The 8,863-nt window shown below is 40.5% G+C and overlaps 1 pseudogene; it reads right to left on the reverse strand.

The window, feature by feature from the left end:
• Nucleotides 1–630: 630 nt before the first annotated feature.
• LOC125315251 lies at nt 631–7,564 on the reverse strand (annotated as a pseudogene).
• Between the last annotated feature and the right edge of the window lie 1,299 nt (nt 7,565–8,863).

Here is an 8,863-nt window from a genome sequence, read left to right on the forward strand (position 1 = left end):
AATAGTGGGATAAGGAAGTCATCACCGAAGAATAGCAGTCCCTCAAAGATAAGATAAAGAACTGTCAGGTTGAACTTAAAGTGAAGGAGGTGGAACTCTAGGGAATCCGTAAATCCATCGAAAAGTGGTGGTCCAAGGAGCTTAAATCTAAAGAGATTTAATTTGATTCCATCAATATCCAATTGAGAAGCACAAAAGAGGGACTTAAATCGAAGGAACAGGACTTTGAGGAAATCAATAGGTTGATCAATAAGTGATTGACGGCACTTACTTAAAATGATAGGGAATTGAGGTCAATTGAAACATCTATTCGAAAACTATCCAATAGATATATCAATAGATCCCAATTCCTTGTCTTTAATATCAGTGCTGTTAACCGCCCATAGATAAACCTGTTTATTTCCTCAAACTCCTTTTCCTTGGATTTGAGTTCCTCTCTGTGCTCCTCAATCGATATATCGAGGGAATCAACTTGCCTCTCTTTAGATTCAAGCTCCTTGGACAGCTCGTCAATGGATTTACTGATTCCCAAATTTCCTCCTCCTTTACTTTCAGTTCAACCGGACAATCCTTTAATCTTATCTTCAAGAGATTGCAATTCTCCTATTACAACCTCCTTGTCCCGGTGCGCTATAAAACTCTCAACCTCTTCTCATTCTTGTCAGTTGCCTCAAATCTGACATCAAATAGACTATCTACCATACTCAATTCCTCCCTAGTGAATTCAACCGCCCTAGAGCACTCATCAAGAGAACGTTTCACCAACCCTAACTTCTCCTTCAAATCTAGTTCCTGAACATTTTCCTCGAGCAAGCTCTACACCAAGCGACTTTCTTCTCCTTCAAGTCCAATTCTTTCGCAACGCCTCTACGTCCCCCTCCTTTGTATCATAATCCTTGCTACATTCCTTATATGACTGCATCAGAGGACTCAACTCCTTCTCCTTGTCCCTGATTAGCAAAATACACTTGTTAAGTGCATCGCGCATTAGAAACAATTGAGTCTCTTCCTTCTTATGTTCATCCCTGCATTTCACAAGCCGCTTTTTCCACTAACCTCTAGTTACTTGTCTTCCTCCAGACCTTCTCGACCCTTTGCCACAAAGAGTGCAGTCTATCCTCCCGCAATGCGACTTCGTGGGCGACTTCTCACCCTTGTTGAGTACCTTGGAGCAGCACTTGAGCGACCTCTGAATGCCATCTAAATGCTCCTCCAGGTCCTTCCATTGGAGAGTGAGCAAGAGAATCAAGGCTGCCTACGACTGCACTTGCTTGTATCTCGTTCTTCGAGTTTGCCTACTTTAGCTTACTAGAGGTTTTTCTCCATCGAAGAACCAACATAAGAAACCGCCCGAAAAGAGAAAATCCACCTACCACGCTTTAGAAAAAAAGAACACTGGATATTAATCTCTCTCTCTCTCTCTCTCTCTTCCGTGCTGTACCTCGATGTGTCGAGATCTCTTTCTCTTGTCAAAGCTCAATGATGGAGGCGTAGTCAATGTGGATTACATGTGGGTTACAGCAGACTGATAGGGTTTGACTCGCAATACCTTTGGCTCAACCAATGTAGGTTACAGAACTTGTCAAAACATCAATAGACTATCCTACTACTTACAGAAGAAAGAGCAGCCCTCTGGGTTATAGCAGCTTTCTTACCGCCACTCCCTCTATAACTACCAAGGTTGTGGAGAGCATTAACTTCCAACTCATATTCAAACTATGTCATAGAGCTAACTACGTGAAGAGCAAAGTAATTCAACTCAAAAATTTACATGTTAAATTTCCAAATCCACTTGATCTTGGAAAAAAGTTTCAATCAAGTCAAGCAGTTGATCTTAGTAAGAAAAGACCATAAAATGCATTTATACAAGGAAACCAGTAATGCTCAAGTTTATACTTTTGAGAAAACTCAGCCTATATATGATAGAGGTCCTACAAGGTTACAATTAATCACCTGACATTATAGATTCTTGCATAGAGCAACTTTGCTTTTCAGCAAATAATCCTTAGAACTAAAAAGATTTGAAATTAGTGACTTGCCAGATATAGGGTTGGTCAGGGCCTCCATTGAAAGTCTCAGACTGATGTTCAGGCTGGACCACTTTTTTTTGCTAAAGCCCACGTGGCCTAGCCCATGGTAACCCCTATCTCCAGCAATATATCCCTTTATGATAACCCAAATACTACTCAAAGAAATTACACTCTAGATTATAAAAAGCCCTTAAACTTTTCTCCCTCTACATTAGCCAAAAATTTGATAGGGGGGTAGCAGCAAGTATCAATCTCGTCTATTTATCAAACAGAAAACAAATTCATTTCAAAACTTAGAGTTCAAGAAGCCTCAGCCCAATGAATGCTTAAAAGTCACAATGTAGCATTCCCCTAGTTGTCTCACTCCATTGCGGTACTCTGACTCAAATGTGGTTACACAGAAAGCACATATTTACAATCCGAAACCTCTCTTTTGCAAGTTTTCGGTTCTAAGTACTTAATCATGCAAAAAATCGAAAAACAAATTGTATTTGCTACTTCAGAGCTTTATTAACAGCAAAAGCAAGATAAATTTGAAAAAGGGAAGTTGTTAAAGTCAATATAGAAATGGAATTATTGCCTATGAAATCTCTCTTTTATCAAGAGAGTCATCAACGGAATGAAAATCAGTCTAAAATTGCAGCATAGTGTATCACATATAAAACAAGTGCTTTAGAAATGTTTGGCCTTTTCATCTGCCGAGTAAGTACTTGTTTAGTTGGAATGCCAAGCAACTATTGTTTGGATTATACAACATCATTGTGTATTGTCACACAATCATCATTAATTTTTCAAGGCATATCAACATAGATAGATGAACAACAAATGATCCAGCTATACTACAGAAGAAAAAACTTACTGGAACACAAGAACCAGCATCCATCTGCAACCCAGTTGCAGCATTTAGGTTCCTTTAATTCAGTCAATGACATACTTGGAGGTATTTTTGAATAACTGCAAGCATCATTGTTTCTTGTGATGATAAAAGAATAATCTGGACCTGTTTTTGGTAAATCCCCTAATTCAACAAGACAAACTGCGAATCAAAAGATCTGCTCCACTCTTGCAATAGCACAAGTATGACCAACAACTTTCCTACATTTGGAATACAGAGGAACAAAGTTTTCATTCTATCCGACATCCTAATTGTTGCCTTCAGAATAAAAAAAGAAAGCCTTCTTGGGAGCTCCATACCAATGGTTTCACTTTGTTTCACCATTTTTTCGACCAGGAAAAGAAAGAAGCCAACATGACATAGAAAGAGAGTTTCATCTTTGACAATGGCTTCTTTCTTTTATCACATGCTATGAAGTTAATCACAGCGATCTCTAGCAATCTAACTTAAAGAGTTGTGGTAATAACAAATTTTGATCATATTTACATATGGGGAAAAGCAAGAACGCAAGCATATCTTACGGCATGTTAGATAAAATGGAAAAGCTATTCTATTCCCATCCACTCTTGATGGGATAGTTAATCCACCAAAAAAATTCATCAAGAACAACTATTCCCTATGCCTATCCCTTGGTCCCATGGGAATAGCAAATAAAACAAAGACAAAAGTCTAAACGTATCATTTGCAGCACTAACTGATACTCCCTTAAAATGCAATTGACAACTTCTTCTCCCCCTGATTTAAGGTAAAGCACATTATAGCACTAAAGTGATCCGATTGAAACTTTTAGTACTAAAGTATATCCGTACATGACTTTTGGCACTAAAAGTGTACTTTTTTCTAAAATATTTTGATGATTTTCAAACTACCATTGGTATTTTTTTTTTTTACTTTTGGTATGCAAATGTTTTATCTATATGACTAAGGAATCATGAAATGACCATCGGGTAAAGATTGCGTGAAGTCTAAAGTGCTTTTACAAAAACATTGGCCGACGATCATAAAAGATCTAGTCACCGATAGTTTGATATTGGAGTTTGAAAGATCAGGTCTGCGGGGCTGTTTTTAGTCCAAACAAGCTGAAGTTTCTAAAAGAAAGGCTGAAGTAGCCGTTACTTGATGGGAAAGCATGAAGGGATAACTTTGATGCTTATCGGGAACAGTTCCCTGCTCCTGTGAGAGTCGTGCAAAAGCTGTCAGTGTGAAACAGAAGTTATGCACCTATTTTTGAAAAGTATGGTTTGATTCAGAGAAAGCAATTATTTGGACAGCTCTAATTCGAATCAGCAAGTCCTGTCCGCCTCCAACAACTCTTTTGCTTCTCCAAAGACACTCCAACGGTAATGTCGTTGAAGTCTATAAGAAGAGAAGAACATGAAGGCTTGAGGAGTAATCATTCATTCAAGAAATCCAAAAAGTCAGGTGAGTTGTTGTTCTTGTTGAAAAGCTTAAATCTGTTGAAAGATATTGCAATCATTTGTAGCCTTTTAATCGTGGATGTCGCGATCCGATCCCGAAAAATTCGGGTTAATGGATAACTAAGCCTCCTGGACGGGTTTAGCTTGTGCCCTCCCGGGCATTGACGAATCGTTATCATATAGGACTAAATCGACCAAATTCAAAGGTTGATAACTTAATTGGCTTCCGAACAATAAGTTAAGGACCTTTTTGGTCATTATTCTAGAAAACATCGGTGTTACAATATAGCTAAGACAACCGCTACTCGAAAATAACTTTGAATGATAGGATAAACCCATTGTAATAATTAGTTTATATCTTATAACCGATCGGTTTATGAAATTTTGTGGGATCACTGCTAACTATTATAAGAATTTTGATGAATGCGTCATTTATTATTTAATCTAACGGAGTCATTCAAAAGGATACGTGTTGGATCCAACTTTATTCCATAAGAATATTATAATTTCAGAGTACTTAGGAGTAATAGCTCGTAAACGTGTTATGTTAGAAACTCTTAGCAGAGGCGGAACAGCATCTATCCAAACTCTTAACTATTACAAATTCAAAAATTATACAGCAGGTTTTTTCAGCACCTGCGAAGTATATATAATTGAGTGCCAGCCTAAAATTATCTCCAGGAGCCAAGATGCATGGAAACCTACTCGCAAAGGGATTGAAGGATTAGGGCCGAGAATCAAGTCTGAAGTTTGATTCCGGTAAGCACTACATTACGTGTGAGTTTAAAAAAAAAAAACAATAAAACCAGGACAAAATTGTCAAAATGCCCCTAGTGTTCTAGGCCGACCGAGTATCATCTTAAGCCTCTAAAGCTCCGAATATCCTTATCTAACTATCCAAAAATCTTAAAGTCCACACCCCGACTCTCAAGAGTAGTGGTGTCAAAAAGACCCAAATCTGAAATTTCGAGTATTTTCGGATTGGATCTCATTTTAGTTTGGATAAAATGTGAGAAAATAAAAAACAAGATAAGTATTGTAACGGTTCGGTTTGGTTCAATTTCAGGTTACAAAACGAACCCAATTGAAACACATGATGTCCGACACTCTCTCATTCCCAAAAAAAGAAAAAAACGTACATGCCCCCTAAATTTATCGGCCCCTTACCGCATTGCCTTCTGCAACTCATAAAGAGTATATTGGCTTCGGCTCTGGACTACTTCAAATTTTCCCTTTTCATTCATTTACCTTCTCCATTTTTTTTTAAAGATTTAACCATCCAAATAATAGAATTTTTTTTTAATTCTTTTGGCAAGGCTTGACATGGTGCTACATAGTGGTGGCCGGTTCCGGTTCGGGAACCGGCGGTTCCAGTTCCTAAAAAAGGTGGAACCGTCGGTTCGGGCCGGTTCCGATTCCGGTTCGGAACTGCCGGTTCCTAGGCCTAACGGCTCGCCTCCTCCCTTTTAAAAAAAAAAAAAAAAATCGGGTCGGAGCCGGAGCCGGCCCTTGAGAGCCGGTTCCTGTTCCGGGTCGCAACCGTGGGCCCGGTCAATGGGCCGGTCAATGGGCCGGTTCCGGGCCCACGGTTCATTTTGGCCATCTCTAGTGCTACATATGACAGTAGCACAACTTATCGAGTTTAAGAATGACAATGGAATCGCTAACAACCGAAGGTAGATATTGATTGGAATGGGTATTATACATTATAATATGAGAGGAAAAAGAAGGTATTTCGATTGGAAGACGGATACATTTTAGAAAACGAAATATCAACTTGTGGTCGCTATGGCCGGTGAAGATTCGTCGGGACCGCTTGATGGCACCGACTTATTCACTCTCTCCGTATCTTTTCTTTTGCCCCACAGCACCGTATATAGAACCTACGACTATGAGTCTAGCCCCTAAAATACTGCCATGAAAAATAAAGGGAAAAATTTTAGCATAAATATAGTGAAATGAAGAATTTCTTTGTGCAACATTCAGATGTACGTGCATAACCTATATTCCTTCCCAGGTGCAATTTTTTGTCCAACAAGATGGACCCCGCCAAGGCCACGACCACCAGCGTCAAAGGATTAAAAACAAACACAAACAACGGTCCCCTCATCCGCACGCACCATGCAATTACAGCATTGCACAACCCGGAAGCGATGATCCCCTACAACACCACGGGCAAAACCAGGCCGCCCAACATAAGGGGCGGCGGATCGTGTAATGACACATAGCGGGGATAAATTCGACATTCCGCACGCAATATCAAAGAGTAAGGCGTTTGTTGGTAGGTGTACCAAGTATGATACGGTGAGAAGCTTGATATTCCATCCGAGCTTCCACTGGCTCCAATCTCTCTCTCTCTGCACAATGCGTAAATCACTGCTTGGATTGACCCCGTGAAGCACATCAACATGGTGCCAGTGTAATGGTACGGGAACCCCTCGCTCATCTTGGCTCGTCAAACAAGTCATTGGACGTCCTATGTTTGCCAGGCTAACCGGAAGAACCTCGGAAAGCCTAAAAGGTGAATCGCGCTAGAGAGATCTCACACAACGAAGTGAGGTGAAGCAAATCAAAGGTGACAAAATGAATACATCAAACAAAAGACCCACCTGAATGAACAGCCACAAAGCGCCATCGAAGCAGGTGGCCAAGGCCAAAAGCGGGCCCAAGAGGCGATCATCCGAATCCCCTTGGCTCTGCTGGGTCGTTGCCACGTGGTGCAACAAGTTCAAATGCGTCGACCACGGGCGGACTTCCACGCCCTTGTAGAAGGTGGGCAGCATGGTCTCGCCAACTCCAAGTAGTGTTCCCACTACCTTCGCTATCCCTGCCACTGTCTTGGGCCTCGGCTTCTCCAACCTTAGTTCGATCCCATCATCATGAACACGAAAGAAAACCACACCAAGTCGGATATGTTTTTGTCAATCTTGAAGAGTTGTTGAATTTACTGGGAAGTCCTATACCTACCGAAAACAAGTAGCCAAGACAAATGTCACGGCCTGGACAAGGTTGGCCACGGCCGAAACGTATGCTGGCGAGGTCACCGATAAGCTAGCTAGATACGGATTTTGAAACATCGATGCCGTGCAATTCACTTGATCTTTAGTCAACAAAATAGTCGAAAATTTTGCCCAAGCAATAATAGTTCTATAACCCACACTTACCCAAATAGCCCACAAAAGAAGCCCTGGACCAGCACTTTCCACGACATGTTTGGCCATGTTGTCCCGTTATATGCCGAAACGCAGAATCAATATACACGTACAAATAAGAATATATTACAACGAAAAGAAAATTTGTCTAATAGCAGAAGTGAAGCTTGCGCATGTGTGACCTTTCCAATAATAAAGCCGGAATGCCACACAAAGAGGGCACCGCTGCTATTCATGGATACCAAATTCAAAGACGTTAAGCCACAAGAAGCATCTTTTCAGAACTCAATGTCCTGTCAAAGTGTCAAAGTTCCCAAGGAAGTGAGTGCATTTGCTAGTCAAGGTTGAACACTTACAGCGGCGGTAATTACAAGGAGCCGATCGTAAAAATGGGATCTTTTGAACTCTGTGGTTTCGGTTTTCCGGGGTACTTGCACGTTATGAAATAAGCAAAGATTCTTTGTTTGGAATAAAATCTGGGTAGGTGGAGGAGCTGTAAAAAAAATTTTGTTGCGTGAACAAATCTTTGCAAGTACTATCACATAATTGATATGTTCCGCTCTACGTTGGACTCTTCACGTTCATGCACATGGCAATGACAAACCTTTTAGAAATTTTCACTTTCTGCCATGATGGTTTTCAAAAGTGAGGGTCTTTCCAAAATTCAATTAAGACATTCATCCCTTGTGATATAAAGCCAAAACAAAAGAGAAAACTCAATAAAGATAACACATCTCACTTGAATTTCAAAGAATCAAGCTTTTTAAACTAAGTTCTTATATAACTTTTCTTGATTCTGTAGTAGCTGCCCTTATTTTATGAATGGTCTTCTTTAGCAGTAACTCCATCTTCATTGAACTTGAAGAATCATAGATGACGATGAAACGAGGATGAGTCGGAGAGAGTGCATTTTCCCAAAAACGAATGGTAAAGGCGGTACCTTTCTAGGACAAGTTCTTGAGCAACGCCTCGATCAATCTTACATCCACGGTCAAGACATGGGGTTCATCTCCATGGTCCGCCATTGAAGGAGAGACACAAAAAGGACAGAGAACGAGTGTTGAAGGGAAACAAGAACAGGGGCGAGGAAGATGAAAGAGCGAGAAGGAATGAGTGGGAAGGAGGATGGGATGTGAACAACACGCAAAGAACAATCTTGGCAGGATTCGCATGAGGGTACTGTCATTAGTTACTCCTCTATAATTATAAACACGGAAGAGGGAGAGACAGAGCACATGAAATGGTAAGGAAGAAAGAATGAGAGAGGACTGAATCAAATAAAGATACAGCCACGATATATCCGTGACTTCCTTCATTCATATCAACCCTTCTCCCCGTCTCTCTCTCTAGATCTCTATAGAGAGAATC

This window comes from Rhodamnia argentea, chromosome 5, assembly GCF_020921035.1.
Source record: "Rhodamnia argentea isolate NSW1041297 chromosome 5, ASM2092103v1, whole genome shotgun sequence".
NCBI classification, from domain to species: domain Eukaryota; kingdom Viridiplantae; phylum Streptophyta; class Magnoliopsida; order Myrtales; family Myrtaceae; genus Rhodamnia; species Rhodamnia argentea.